Source organism: Nycticebus coucang, chromosome 4, assembly GCF_027406575.1.
Source record: "Nycticebus coucang isolate mNycCou1 chromosome 4, mNycCou1.pri, whole genome shotgun sequence".
Lineage (NCBI taxonomy): Eukaryota > Metazoa > Chordata > Mammalia > Primates > Lorisidae > Nycticebus > Nycticebus coucang.
Genome location: NC_069783.1, coordinates 59,198,837 through 59,214,880, shown reverse-complemented (window position 1 = coordinate 59,214,880; position 16,044 = coordinate 59,198,837). Strand labels below are relative to the sequence as shown.

Here is a 16,044-nt window from a genome sequence, read left to right as displayed (position 1 = left end):
ATGATGATGCCACTGCACTCTAGCCAGGGCAGTGGAGCAAGAGTCTGTCTCAAAAACAAAACAAAACAAAACAAAAGAAAGAAACAAAAAAAAAAAAACACTAAAAAGTTATCCTTAAAATATTAGCCCTCCTCTTCCAAAATATATTTGATATTGGCCAATATTGGTGGCTTATGCCTGTAATTATAGCATTCTGGGAGGCTGAGGCAGATGGATTGCCTGAGTCAGGAGTTTAAGACTAGCCTGAGCAAAAGTAAGACCCCCATCTCTAATAAAAATAGAAAAACTAGCTAGGTACTGTGGTGGGTGCCTGTAGTCCCAGCTGCTAGAGAGGCTGAGGCAAAGGGATCACTTGAACCCAAGAGTTTGAGGTTGCTGTGAGCTGTGATGGCATATCACTCTACCCAGGTTGAGATTTTTGTCTCAAAAAAATACATTTTATATTAAAGAACTTCTCATTGCTAACAGATAATAATACTGATAAGACATTGTGTAGACTCTATGATTTTAGCAGAAAGCAGAAAATAAAATTCAAGTTAATAAACCTGCTTCTATCCCAATTGACAGTAGCAATTAAATAAGAAAAATGTCATATAAATATTAATATCTGGTTTAATGTAATTATACATCTTTAGAAATTCTTGGATTGTATTAGTCTGAAAAACAAAGTATAGATTTTAGAAACAAATTTCTCTCCTGGACTATGCCTGAATGTTCCTTAACAGCACAATGTTGTACATATCTCCATGCTGGGCATCTCATGTAGGTCAGTGTTATCTAATACACGTTTGGAGAAACATAAATATACTTTTAGAAATGGCTGGATCATATCATGTTTTTAGTTCTTTTATTCTTAGAAAAAGATTTTCACTTTGGATAGAAAGGAACTGACTATAAAAAATAATAAAATGTCATTAGGTATGACTGGCAACAATGAACTGTTAATAGTATTAATAGTTTATTTTATAATTGAGACATCTGCATTTGGCTTTTGGGAATTTTATTGTTTTCTAGTTGAGAATTGTTTGTTTCTTGGGGGGAAGACAGAGTCTCACTCTGTTGCCCCAGCCAGGTGAGAATGCCATTGTGGCCTTATCCTGGCTCCCAGCAGCCTCAAACTCCTGGGCGCAAGCCATCCAATCCTCCTGCCTCAGCCTCCTGAGTAGCAGGAACTACAGGCACCTACCACAATGGGCACTACTGGCACATGCCACCATGCCCTGCGAAATTTTCTGTTTTTAGTAGAGATGGGGGGGGGGTCCTTCCTCTTGCTCATGCTGGTCTCAATCAAACTCCTGAGCTCAAGGGATCCTCCCACCTTGGCCTCCCTGAGTGCTAGGATTACAGACACGAGAATTGTTTGCTTTAGTAGGAATTCTTCAACATCTCAGCTTTCATTCTGTGAAGTGCCATCTTTCTCCTGGAAGAACTCTGGTCTTTTCAATGACAAGAAGACAAGCTCTCTCCTGTAGGAGCTTTTTTTCAAAAGTAAATGTGTAGCCAGGTCACGCTGCTGGTGTTTGTAGGGGTGTCATATTTGTTAAAGACAGTTAGGGAATACTATTAATGGGTCTGTGTGAAGTCGGTACATGTATTATGTCCTCTGGTGGATACTGGATACGTTTTATGTTAGCAGGTTAACAGAGATAGTACACACAGTGGAAGGTGTTTGTTAATACGCAGCCATTATACATACCTATCTGTTGTGCCAGTGAAATCAAAATTCTCTTTTGTTGTGGCTAAGGGAGGTGTCCTCATCCTAACAGGGGGCACCTCTTGTTAGAAAAGTCAGGGGCTTGAGATTTTATCCTACTTTAAGCTAGCAAGTTAGTCTGTCAGTTTCCTAGATGGTGGAAGCAGACACAAGCCTCCAGGGCCCAAAACAAAGAGCTTTATACTTATGGAACCTTAGTCTGCCGACCTTCGTGACTTCATCTATTCCTCCTGTCTCTCAAGTTCCCCAGGGTCAGTGTGGAGCCGGACGCCTAGGAATGCTGTGCACACCATGGGTTTGTGGCACAACTGAGGGAGCGTGAACTTAGGAAACCATCAATTATCTAAAGCCGGTGCTTGCACCCCTGCTCAAACTCTGAAAAGAAACATTATTACCCAGGACCACAAACCAATCTGCCCTCTCTCCTGGGGGGAGACACTGTCTTCTATGGTTGTTCACTTGAACAGATCACCCAGAATAAAATAAAACCTGTCACAAGTTGTACACAAAAATAAGAGAGTCATGGAGAATTGTCTGCCAGGAAGAAGGGGGTGTTTTCCTAACCTGTTGTCAGGTGTGAATTCCTATTTTGTCTTCTGCATAATGTTTTCTATCATTCTCCATCCTGAGTTTCATCTTCTGCTAGGAGGTCATTCCCATATGTGTAAAGAATTGATTGGAAATAGATACTGGATTATGAACACAGGATATGGAGAGCTGTGACAGGTGGAATTATTAGAATTGAGTAAGGGAGAGAGCCCTGAATTCCTGATTTGACCCCTTAGGGAAACTTCAAATGCTCCTAAATTTTCTTGGATTTTTAACTGGCATCCCGGTAGGTAAGACAAGGGCTCACCAGTACCTCATATGTCAATGAAGCCAGATGTTTTAATGATCTTAGGAAATTGTGGCTTGGACACCAAGGGCACTTTTTGATACTCAGTGATGAGCTGAAGAACCTCAAAGACATTCAGACAGTTTAAAATGCCTTGTAGAAAAAGGGGCTTTTCAGGGGTAGAATTATGGTGTCCATAAGGAAACACATCACATACACCAACCCCCTTAAATAGCTAACTTTGCCTGAGGATGCAGAACAGATTTTCTTGGAGTTCTCAGTAAATCCCTGAGGTAATAGGGCACGCTGAACACAGTGAATATTTAAAGAAAGGATCTCTTCGGGGCTTCTGCCAATAAAATATTCTCTAAGTCAAAGATTACTCTCACCTCTCAGCTTCTCATATTAGTCAGGTAGCAGGCTCCGGGCGTCCTCAGTGCTGGGAAGACTGACCAGTGCGTGTGTGTCCTCTAGGGAAGGGCTCTTTTCTCACTTGTTAAAAAATTAATTTCCCTCAGTTCTGATCAGGGGAGTATAATTTTTTTTTTTTTAAATCCTACACTTCACTTTAGAACTGCTTACCCTGCCAATCTAGATAAAAGTGTTAACTGTCTCTTACTGAAGAGTGGAAGGCTTCTTACAGCTATACTAAGGGCCGGAAAGGAATATTTCCCGTTTGTTTGCAATACTTTAGAAGAAAGTTATTGACAATATGATATACAAATTAGAGAAAAGGTTGAAAAGAAAAAATAAGTCCCACCCATAATCATATTGCCCGACAGTAGCAGTTATTCTTTCTTTTTTCTTTTTTTGAGACAGTCTCATTATGTTGCCCTTTGGTAGAGTGCTATGACGTCTCAGCTCACAGCAATCTCCAATTCTTGGGCTTAGGTGATTCTCTTTCTCTCTCTCTCTCTTTTTTTTTTTTGAGAAACAGAGTTTCACTTTGTTGTCCTTAGGAGAGTGCTGTGGTGGCACAGCCCACAGCAACCTCCAGCTCTTGGGCTTAGGCGATTCTCTTGCCTCAGCCTCCCAAGTAGGTGAGACTACAGGTGCCTGCCACAATGCCCAACTATTTTCTTGTTGTAGGTGTCATTGTGGTTTAGCTGGCCCAGGCCAGGTTCGAACCCACCAGCCCCAGTGTATATGGCCGGTGCAGTAACCACTGTGCTACCAGCGCTGAAGCAGTAATTGTTTTCTTTCCTTCCTTCCTTCCTTCCTTCCTTCCTTCCTTCCTTCCTTCCTTCCTTCCTTCCTTCCTTCCTTCCTTCCTTCCTTCCTTCCTTCCTTCCTTCCTTCCTTCCTCCCTTCCTCCCTTCCTCCCTTCCTCCCTTCCTCCCTCCCTCCTTCCCTCCCTCCTCCCCTCCCTCCTTCCCTCCCTCCTCCCCTCCCTTTCTCTTTCTCTCTTTCTTTCTTTCCCTTCCTCCCTCCCTTCCTTCTTTCCTTACACAGAGTCTCACTCTGTTGTCCAGGCTACAGTGCTGTGGTGTCATCATAGCTCAAACTTCTGGGTTCTGGCAGATCTTGAACTCCTGAGGTCAAGGGATCCTACGCAATGGCCACCCAGAGTGCTAGGATTATAAACTAGGATTATGAGCCACTTTGCCCAGCCCACTCTTTCTATTTTAGAATGTGGCCTATTGGCCCTTACTTAAATATGTACATATTTTTGTCATAGTTACAAGAGATGTTTTTAGAAAATATCAGCTAAATTTATGTATATATCATGCTTAGGAAATGGGATTTTTCTTTAAAAATAATCCTATGTTTCTAATGTGTTTTAAGAGCCAGGCCCTGATTGATTTTAACTGTCATCCTCCTTCCCTAGAGAGAATACATTTTCTTCTGTAATAGGCACTTAGATCAATTGCTTTCTGGGTCACTCCTAGTTTTGATAGGGAAATCCCATTATCATCCCCTGTTTATTGGTACGATGTGTAAACATACAGTCAGTTAACCTAAAAGTTATTATGATTATTAAATTATAAATCAAACAGAAAAGGGGCTAGAATTATAGTCCCATTTCCCTGCCACATGAGATTGAGATCTGATCTTTTAATAGGATAATGTTTGCCCACAATGGTTTTAAAATACTTCACAAAAGTGTTGACAGCTGGGGAAACCTATGCATGGTTGTATCTTCTGGACCTTAACTGATATCTCTCTATGGGAAAGTTTCAAAATGTCTTAAATTACTTGTGGGCTTTTAATCTATAAAGTTAAAAAAGGCTGATGGGTAGATAATAATAGATGTGGTTGAGAAGAGCATTAGGGAAAGTCTTTACTTGTTGGCCATCTTAGCTACCCAGAACACTGTAAGAACTCAAATCTCTGGCTTAGGAGAGCTGTGAAAACATTGTCTAGGCAAATGCATTTTATGGGTGGGGAGGATATTATGGCAGAGACCACCGTGCGTTGACCCTAAACCCGTCTTACTTCCCTGGGCCCACAGCCTGTCAATGTTTACCAGCTTCCTCGGCAGGTAGGGGTGGCCACGTGACTGAGTTCTAGGCAAAGGAGTGTGTCCCTATGTGCTGCGCATCACTTCCAGGCCTGGCTCCTACTAAACTTTCTGAGATGGGCCTCCACGTTCTTTCTTTTTAATGTTTGATACAGAAGAGCGTGACATCCTCAGGAGCTATGATTTCCAAGAAGGTGAAACCATACGATGGAAGTCTGTTGGGGAGAGTGTCATCGTCTGTTTTGGAGCCCCCATTTTTTACTTTACTTTAGCAAGAATTAGACTTCCCTTGTGTTAGGCAAATGAAATTTTGGGGTTGTATCCATGACAGCTGGTAATGTTTCCCTAATTAATATAATTATGTAACAGAAAGTTATTTGATTTGTATAATCACACACACAGACACAGACATTATTTTTGTTCCTCTTTAAACCTATGATGATGGCAGAGAGGATATTAGCTAAAAATATTTTGAAGTTAAAACACAGCTGGAGATTGAGATACTACTCAGAGGAAAAAACTGTAGAACAGGATCCCAAGAAGCAGCACAAAGAGGTGCTTCAGCAAGAGGAACTGAGGCCAGCCTGCCTGGGTTCAAATCCTGGCTCTGCCACTTTTTTTTTTTTGTTGTTGTTGTTGTTGTTGTTGATGACGTTTTTCATTAGGCTGAAGGAATTAGAAATAATTTTTATTTTCCTTTTTTAGAATTCTCTATAATTTTACAGTTAGGAAAAAATCCAATAAAGATAACAAGAGGAACATGATACCTTTAAAATGGCACTCTCTAAGTCAAAGCCTGACATCAACTTTCAAGTGGCTCTGGGGTACAATTTTAGGGGATAGATCATTGAAACATACAAACAAACATTCATTAAAACTATGGTCAACTTTACCAAACACTGCTAATTTCTTTTTCAAAGTGAATACATAAGATTGTACGCCCAACCAGCAGAACATAAGGTTATTAATTCCCTACATCCACTTAAATACCTGATATTGTCAAAATTCGTCATTTTTACTCTGAAAGGATAACTTGTGATATAATTTTGAGTGGTTTTGGCTACTACTGAAGTTGACCGTGCATGTGTTAAACAACTGGTCAATACCTTCTAAAAGATAGAATAAAAAGACTCTTGCACATGTATCCCAACACACACACACACACATATGTATGTATGTATATTCATAGAAGTGTTGTTTATAATAGCAAAAAAAAAATCAATAAAAATTCACACACAAAAAAAACAAACTATGAAGTGGCTAGAGCTTGATGTTGGTGCCTCCCTCTTATTACCATGTGCAGCCAGCATGTAGCACACTGAGTATTACGCATCTCGTTTAGTTTGTGGATCGTAAATGTTGCTTAGCAAATGCTCGTGTGCTGCTCAGTCTTCAGAGTTTTGCTCGTATAAGTAGCATGGTTGTGCTGAATTATTCCCAACATGGGCCTGATTTTTTTGAAGCCCATTCTCTGAGAATCCTGATTATAAGAAAGGTACTGCAGAACTGGGCACGGTGGCTCACATCTGTCATCCTAGCATTCTGGGAGGTAAAGGTGGGCAGAATGCTTGAACTCAGAAGTCTGAGACCAGCCTGAGCAAGATCAAGACCCCGGTCTGTACTAAAAATAGAAAAACCAGCCAAGTGTTGTGGTGACCACCCATAGTCCCATCTACTTGGGAGGCTGAGGCAAGAAGACTGCCCAAGCCCAAGAGTTTGAGGTTGCTGCAAGCTATGACAATGCCACAGCACTCTACCCAGGGCGACAGAATGAGACTCCATTTCAAAACAAAAACAAAAGCAAAAAAGCTCGGCGCCTGTAGCTCAGCAGCCAGGGAGTCGGCCACATATACCAGAGCTGGCGGCTTTAAACCCAGCTCCAGCCTGCCAAACAACAATAACAACAACAAAAATAGCTGGGCATTGTAGCAGGTACCTGCAGTCCCAACCACTTGGGAGGCTGAGACAATAGAACCACTCAAGCCCAAGAGTTTGAGGTTGCTGTGAGCTGTGATGGCACAGCACTCCACTGAGGGCGACATAGTCAGACTCTGTCTCAAAAAAAAAAGTTACCTAAGAAAATTTTTTTCAACGTATATTATTAAGAACTTACTATTTGTCAAACACTAGGCCAAACATAAAGGATAACAAAACGAAACACATTCAAGAGACTTCTCGTCAGGAGAGAGGGCACAAGGAAACAATGGGAGTCCAGAGGACTGCGTACGGGATGGATCTTCGTGCAGGGTGTTGTGAGTGGGAGGACTCAGCCAACTGGACTGGCGAGACAGTCAGTGAAGACCCACAAAGGAGGTGCCTGGTCTGCTGACATAGCATGCTGGACCTTTGTTTATGCCAGACCCCACTCCCTGCCTGTTTCTTCTCCCCTGTAATGGTACCCACTCATCACCAAGTCTTTAAGGATCTCCATATTGTTCTATATACCTACAGGGTTCTAAGACCTGTGTAATTTTTCATAGCGTGTACCCCACAGTTACTCATTTTTCCCAACTGATGGTTGCCTAGGTTACTTTCAACACGCATGACTACCTAGAATGAGGCACGAACATTCCTGTTTCTTATGGTTCTGACTGATAGGTTTTCTAGGATATACCCTCAGAAGTGGCTCCCCAAGGCCAGGTGAGGTGGCATGCATGTGCCTAATTGCACCAAGTACAACCAGATGGCTTCCTAGAGTGTTGCAGGGAACTGCACTCTGAGTAACACAGCATCCAGTCTGCATTGGAAAAGAGTGTGGCAAGTCAGAACCATGGCACATACATTGCATTGGCTGTGGAACTGGTCACTGTGAACCATCTAACTGCAAGGAGTCTTGGAAATACAGTCTGGGCTGGGCAGCTGCTTCCTAGCTATAAACTAATTACATGTGATGAAAGGTGAAAATTGTGTGGTTAGCCAGGAGTTTCCTGTCTTTTTCTTGTGGATTTGCAGGAATTAATTTTATTTGTAAAATTATTTTCTTTTCTTTTTTTTTTTGAGACAGAGCCTCAAGCTGTTGCTGTGGGTAGAGTGCTGTGGGTAGAGTGCTGTGGCATCACAGCTCACAGCAACCTCCAACTCCTGGGCCCAAGCAATTCTTCCGCCTCCGCCTCCCAAGTAGCTGGGACCACAGGCACCCGCCACAACACCCGGCTATTTTTTGTTGCAGCCGTCATTGTTGTTTGGGAGGCCCAGGCTGGATTTGAACCTGCCAGCTCAGGTGTATGTGGCTGGCACCTTAGCCTCTTAAGCCACAGGCGTGGAGCCTGTAAAGTTATTTTCTATCTGTCATCTTATCTGTCAAGTTAGACTCAAATTCTTCATTGCATTGAGATTCTTAGCTTTCTTCCAGAATTTTATTATGCAAAATTTCAAACACAAAGTTGAAAAAAGTAAGAAAATAATCAACCATGTACTTACCATCTGGGGCCAACAATTGTTAAAATTTGCCATATTTGTATGTGTGCGTGTGTATGTGTATGTGCTGTGTATTGTGCTGAGCCTTTTTTTTTTTTGAGACAGAATCTCATCCTGTTGCCCTCGGTAGAGTGCTGTGACATCATAGCTCACAGTAACCTCATACTCCTGGGCCCAAGTGATCCTCCTGCCTCAGTCTCCCAAGTAGCTGGGACTACAGGCGCCGCCACAACACCTGGCTTTTTTTAGAGCTGGAGTCTCACTCTCGCTCAGGCTGGTCTTGAGAGATCCACCCACTTCCACCTCCCAGAGTGCCAGCATTATAGGCGTGAGCCCCTGCACCTGGCCCAGATGTCCATTTTTATTTGTCAGCACCCAGAGGTCCACATAAACAGGGTTTGCCTTCTAGCTGTTGCTGGAAATATTAGCCTTGTCTCTGTAATTTTTAAAACAACCCAAGAGGTTATGTTTTAGGTATATAAAAACATTAGAATTTTAGCACACTTTTTTTTTTCTTTTTTTAAGACAGAGCCCTCAAGCTGTCACCCTGGGTAGAGTGCTGTGGCATCACAGCTCACAGCAACCTCCAATTCTTGGGCTCAAGCGATTCTCTTGCCTCCACCTCCCAAGTAGCTGGGACCACAGGCGCCCGCCACAACACCTGGCTACTTTTTGGTTGCAGCCATCATTGTTGTTTGGCAGGCCTGGCCTGGATTCGAACCCGCCCCAGACTCCATAGGAGAGAAAGGCATGATAATATGGTTTGTAGAAAGGTGGAGAGTGAATCTACTCACAGTATCTGCCACAATGTACATCCTAGAAGCTGAATCTAGAACTGAAATTCCATACCCCACAGCAGGCAACAGGGATAAGCACTGATGTCCAATGCCAGCTACCATGTGGTTGGTATTCTACAAACTCAAGTTCAATGCTGTCCTTAATTTTGAATGATTTTATGACTTAAGGGACCTGCCTCATCTCGTTTCAGTGTGAATTTAGATAAATCTGCTTTTGATAGGTAATTACCCATGATTTGGTTGATATAAAAGAGGTTTTCCAACAGAAGGGGGGCACTCAACTGTAGATAAAGATAATTAAATGATAATTAAAATGGGGTGGCTTAGCAATAACAATACAAATGGGAAGGTGCAAGATGGCATATTGTAAAGGAAATCATTTCTGTTGGAATACTCAGAACTAAACACAACTAATTCTGTTTCAAGATTACTATTCAAATATTATTGTTCAATTACTCCAATATTTGCTATTTGACTCACTTAAAGACAATCATTTATCATGAATTTATTTATCATTTATCACAGATTTATTGTATCAAAGCCAGTTTACTATATCTACAATAAATGGACAATCATTTATCACGAATTTATTTACTATATCTACCATGGTCTGAATTTATTGGACAATAAATTTATTGGACAATAAATAGACAATCATTTATCACTAATTTATTTATCATTTATCACAGATTTATTGTATCAAAGCCAGTTTACTATATCTAAGCCAGTTTACTATATCTACCATGGTCTGAATGTGTCCCCTCCAAAATTCAAGTGCTCTGACCTGCAGCCACTGCTTGTGCCCTGATCTACCCCTTCTTTCCTGTTCAACAGCGCGCCCCGCAATTACCCCTTTCTTTGTATTCCTCCTCCCTACCTGGCCATTCCGTCAGTGTACAAAACGGCAGTAATATTCCCCAGGTGAGAAGATCCCTCTCTGATCCCACATCCTCCTTCTGCCAATGGCTCCATTTCTCTGTTCCCCGCAGCTGCCACACTCTGGGAAAGAGAGGTCTTAAAATGCCACACCACATGGACTTGTTTCCTGTGATCCTGTATCTGATGATTAGGGCCAAAGATGGGGATAAAGAAGAGTATTATGGGACGGTTTACTCATGTCTGTTCCCCCAGCTATCACGTCACTCAATTCTTAACCTATGTTAAGAAAAAAAAAAAAGAAGAGTTCATACTAGTTGAGTTGTCAGCCTAGTGGGGAGGCCGTGCCTTCCCTCCTCTTCCCCTAAAGCGAGGGGTGTCCTTGAGCTCTACTTGTGACCACTCTGAGTGAGGGAGAAGGAAATGGGGAGGTCAGGCAGGGGAGAAGCTGTCGTAGGCAGGAGTGGTTAAGTTTCTGTGGTTCAAGGAAACCCAGGGGAAGGCCTTGAGCCCACAGCCAGCACTGTTGGGGAACAAGCAGGGAGCGGGAGCAGCCAGGGTGGAAGACATTTGAGCCGAGGCCAGCTCTCCCACCTCAGGACCCTGCCAGTGGGCGTGGGGAAAAGAACAGACCCAGCCTGGGCCACACTTCAAATCCACCAAGGGAGTTGCCACGTTGAGGTGGTGGAAATGAGATTTAAATCATTGATAAGACTGGTATTTTAAACTGGACAAATTTAGTTAACTGAAAGTAACCAGAGTTAGAAAATCTGCTCAATATTTCATTAAGTAACAGGAAAATGAAATTCAACTGGGAAGTGACTAAAAGCAGCAACTGAAGAAAATTAAAATCGCTTGCTCCTTATACCTTGCAGTCTAGCTCCTTATGCCTCATTGACTGCAGGCTTCTCTGGAAACCAGCTGTCTCCTCCTCCCTCTCTCATCTCTTGTTCTTTTTCTTTATGTTTAAAAAAATTAAAATTTCTTTATCAAAGTAGTACTTGTATTGTTTGTAAAAGTCATGTAATAATTCTAAGTATGTAAAAAGTTTTGAAAAATCAGTCTTACAAAGCTTATAATAAAAAAATTATCCAGGCTTGGTGCCCATAGCACAGTGGTTATGGTGCCAGCCACATACACCGAGGCTGGCAGGTTTGAAACCAGCCCGGACTAGCTAAACAACAATGACAACTGCAACAACAACAACAAAATAGCCGGGCATTGTGGTGGGTGCCTATAGTCCCAGCTACTTAGGAGACCGAGGCAGGAAAATCGCTTAAGTCTAAGAGTTGGAGGTTGCTGTGAGCTGTAACGCCATGGCACTCTACTGAGGGCGACATAGTGAGACTCTGTCTCAAAAAAAAAAAAAGTGTTGTATGAAAGGAGAGAGGGTTAGCACTCCCCTTGACAAGGGTGGAAGAGGCCTTCGGGCCTGACAACATGCACATGGTTAAGGCATTTCCACCTACTTCGTGGCATGTAACCATCATTTTTCAAGGGTACATGTCAAATGTACTAAGTGTGGAGTATAAATGTCTTAACACAATAATTAAGAAAGTGTGGTGAAGGCTATGTTAACCAGTTTGATGCAAGTATTTCATTCCTTTTTTTAATTATTATTTTATTAAATCATAACTACATTGATGCATTTATGGGGTTCAGGTTACTGCTTTGATATACAATGTGAAATGCTTACATTGAACTAAGTAACACATCTATCACAATTACACTTATTTCTTAATAGTTTTGTGATGTACCATTGTGATGCAAGTATTTCAAATTGTATATAAGACCAGCACACTGTACCCATAAATGCATTAATGTACACAGCTATGATTTAATAAATAATAATAAAATTATCCAATTTCTTTCCACCAGGAGCAACTGCTTTAATTTTTAAACGATTTCTTTAGGTTTTCTTTATCTCCATTTTTTTCTAAATAAGATATATGCTGCTACTTTTTGATTTTTCTGTTTTATATATTATCTATTGACTTTCTATTGTGAGAGATGAGAAACTGGTCTTTTAACCTTTTTCTACCATCCTTTCCATATATGTCTGTTATATTGGTTAAACCTGTATTCATTGTTGTTATGAACAGAGGCTTTTTTTTTTTTTTTTTTAATTTGGCCAGGGCTGGGTTTGAACCCGCCACCTCCGGCATGTGGGACCGGCGCCCTACCCGCTGAGCCACAGGTGCCGCCCGAGGCTTTTTTTTTTTTTGAGACAGAGTTTCACTTGGTCACCTTTGATAGAGTGCCATGGTGTCATAGCTCTTCTCTTGCCTCAGCCTCCCAAGTCAGTTACCACTCATCCATCTGCTTTCCAGATTTCAAAATGTTACTGACATCTCTCATACACTCTTATTATCTCTCTTCTTTTTGCTCCAGGTGACTACAGGTGCCTGTCACAATGCCCGGCTATTGTTAGAGACAGGGTCTCACTTTTGCTCAGGGTGGTCTCAAACCTGTGAGCTCAGACAATCCACCTGCCTTGGCCTCCCACGTGCTAGGAGTATGGGCATGCCCCTATGAACAAAGGCTTATAATGTACTATGATAGTATTTCCTTTCTCATGTCATTTGCTTCTTTGTGGTTATTTCCTCACTTGCTAGTTGACTTGTTTTCCTCTGTACTTATTAACAATGTATCCCCAAACTCTCTGCCAGAAGTATAAGTCAGTTACCATGTTTCTTTTTCTTGCACACGTCCTTCTTGAATCTCCTGCTCCAATCTGAACTTGTGGCTCTCTAGTCTGCTGTGGAGGTGTCATCCTGGTCCCCTCTGTTGCTATCCTGGGAATTCCCTTTACCTATTTTGGGTCCCAGGTCTCTTAAGTCCTAAGTCTCTTTCTTGATTACCTTCTTGTTTTGATGGAATATATCCTTCAGTGCCTTTCTTAGAAAGAATGTGTAGGTGGTAAACTGAGACCCTACATCTTGGAAATTACTGTTTGCTTTCACATTTGATTTGGTCCCCTCAGGGCAGAGTTCCTGCGATCACCCTTTCTGGGCTTTGTGTCTTTTGATTGGGTGGCAGAGGAGCAGTCACCCCACTGTGTGGGACTGAGGAAAGGGTCCAGAAGTTTTTCTTCTTACGAAGATTTCCACTCATTCTTACTTTTAGCTCTTTCCAGCAGCCCCACCTTCCTAAGTACGTGGTACCTTCAACTTCTGGTCCTTCCTGAGGTTCTTTGGCATAAATTAGACCATTTCTTGTTCTTTCAGACTGTGAATCCTTAACTTTCCATTTTCTTCAGGCTGCCAAGTCAGTTACCACCCATCCCTCTGCTTTCCAGATTCCAGAATGTTACTGACATCTCTCATACACTCTTACCGTCTCCCTTCTCTTTGCTCCATAGCCTTATGCATATATGTATTAAACTCTTTTTGGCCATTTTAGCAAGGATTCAAGAGGGGGCAGAAGTAACTGCAGCTGGGAGACGCAGCCTCTGAGTCCCTGTGTGGCTTCTGTTGGGTCAGCAGCGTGAGGGACCCACCGCGGCGTCTCCCAGGCCATGGTGCGCCCCGCTGGGCCGGCAGAGCTCACTCCGGAGTCCCGTGGGGTCCCGGTACCGCCTCAACGGGGGCTCCGCAGGACTCGCCGACCGCCCGCAGCCCAAGCCCCCAGCGGACGGCGTCAGGAGGCACCTGCCGTGGGCCAAGTGGTGCGGGGCTTGGGCTTGTTTCTGAACAAGTAGAAGAGAATCTCCCAGCAGGTGTATTTAGTGGTGTTTATTATGGTTGGGCCGGTGTTGGAAGCGCAGATGTCCGTAAGATGGTGGTGAGCTTAGGCTGGAACCCGTACTACAAGAATACAAAAAAGTCCACGGAAACTCAAATCATGCATACCTTTAAAGAGGACCTCTATGGGGAAATCCTCAATGTGGCTACTGCTGGCTACCTCAGACCAGAAAAGAACTTTGATTCTTTAGAGTCACTTATTTCAGCAATTCAAGGTGATAATGAAGAAGCTAAGAAATGACTAGATCTACCAGAACATTTGAAACTCAAAGACGACAGTTTCTTCGGGTTCCTAAAGGCAAAATGATGAATGGCCACTGATGAAATACTATCTTCTTTATTCCTTCACTGATTTCTAGTATTTCACTGTTTATAACTGTCATGTCTCATCTTATATTTTAAAAATCATTTTCCTTCCACTGATATTAAACAGTACAATGTAGTTACCATATTGTGATTCACCTGTTAAACCCATCATGTCATAGCTCTACAAAGATTCATTTAAAAATCAAGATTTTTTAATGTGCTATGTTGATTAAAATGTTACCACTAAAAAGGTATTAAGTGTCTTACGATGGAAATGTAGATAATGCAAAGTATGGATAAAAATGCAAGTTACTAGTTTGAGGTTAGAACTATAATTCTCATAGTAAAATACCAGGATGTGTGTACGAGTATAACATGTACTGCTAAACAGAGAAAGGTTATGAAAGTAAATACAATATATTAAACTTGCTGGGCACAGTGGCTCATCCTGTAATCCTGGCACTCTGGAAGGCTGAGGCAGGAGGATCGTTTGGACTTAGAAATTCAAAACCAGCCTGAGCAGAAGAAAACCTTGTGTTTACTAACAATAGAATAATTAGCCAGATACGTGCCATGAACTTGTAGTCCCAGCTACCAGGGAGGCTGAGACAAGAGAATCACTTAGGCCTAGGATTTTGAGGTTGCTGTGAGCTATGATGATGCCATTGCACTCTGCTGGGGGTGAAGAGCAAGCCTCCATCTTAAAAAAAAAAAAAGTAAATAGATTAAACAAAAGTTTGATAGTTTATTGTAAACTAAAGGGAAAAATTCAGACTTTATATTTTTGGTATTTTGTGCATTAATCTATTATTACAAATGTGAAATTTCATTTTGGTCATTTTCTTTGAAGTTATCATTGTACTATTTTAATTTTTCTACAGAGCTGCGTCAATTCTTGTGGTCTAGATTTCCTCTGCTGTGTTTTTTTTTTTTTTTTTGTATATTAAGACACTAAAATAGTGTTGTTTTTTAATCTATAGGTGTCTTTTTTGTGTTGGATAACACTTTTATTTATTTATTTTATTTTATTTTATTTTTGCATCACCCACTTCACAGTCAAATTGGATAACACATTTTTTTTTTTTTTGAGACAGGTCTCACTATGTTGCCCTCGGTTAGAGTGCTGTGGCATTACAGCTCACAGCAACCTCAGACTTTTGGGCTTGGGTGCTTCTTTTGCCTCAGCCTCCAAAGTGGCTGGGACAACAGGTGCCTGCCACAATGCCTGGCTTTTTTTTTTTTTGTTGTTGTTGTTGTTGTAGTTGTCATTGTTGCTTTGGCTGACCTGGGCTGGGTTCCAACCTGCCAGCCTCAGTGTATGTGACTGGTGTGGTGGCCACTGTGCTATGGGCACCAAGCTGTGGATAACGCTTTTTAAGAGTGTGTATATATATGTATATATATATATATATTTTTTTTTTTTTTTTTGAGACAGGGCCTCAAGCTGTCACCCGGGCTGGATTCGAACCCGCCAGTTCAGGTGTATGTGGCTGGTGCCTTAGCCGCTTGAGCCACAGGCACTGAGCCAAGAGTAGATATTCTTGTACCTCAGCATTTTTCTTGACTTTGGCTGATTTTTCCTTTGAACAATTGCCACTGTCAGTTTATTCCTTTTAGAATGTCCTACTGTGCTGGACACTAGTGCATGCCTGTGATCTCAGTTGCTTGGAGGCCGGGGCAGGAGGATCTCTTGAGCCCAGGAGTTTGAGGCCAGCAAACTCCTGTTGGGCAAAACAGTAGGATCCCCTCTTTATAAAATAATTAGTTTTTAAAAATAGAAACCAGAATATCCTGCTGAAAAGAGACTGCATCTGCCTATTCTATCCTGCATCTTCACTATGTCAACAGTGGTTATGTGAATGTATGTATCGCATCTTTAGACAAAAAACAAGTCA

At 41.9% G+C, this 16,044-nt stretch overlaps 1 non-coding gene across 1 annotated transcript; it reads left to right on the top strand.

Annotated features, from left to right (window-relative positions):
* The first annotated feature begins 11,469 nt into the window (after positions 1–11,469).
* LOC128585277 (U6atac minor spliceosomal RNA) lies at positions 11,470–11,595 on the top strand. The gene has a single exon (XR_008379995.1). It is a non-coding gene; the product is annotated as a U6atac minor spliceosomal RNA (small nuclear RNA).
* Positions 11,596–16,044: the final 4,449 nt, after the last annotated feature.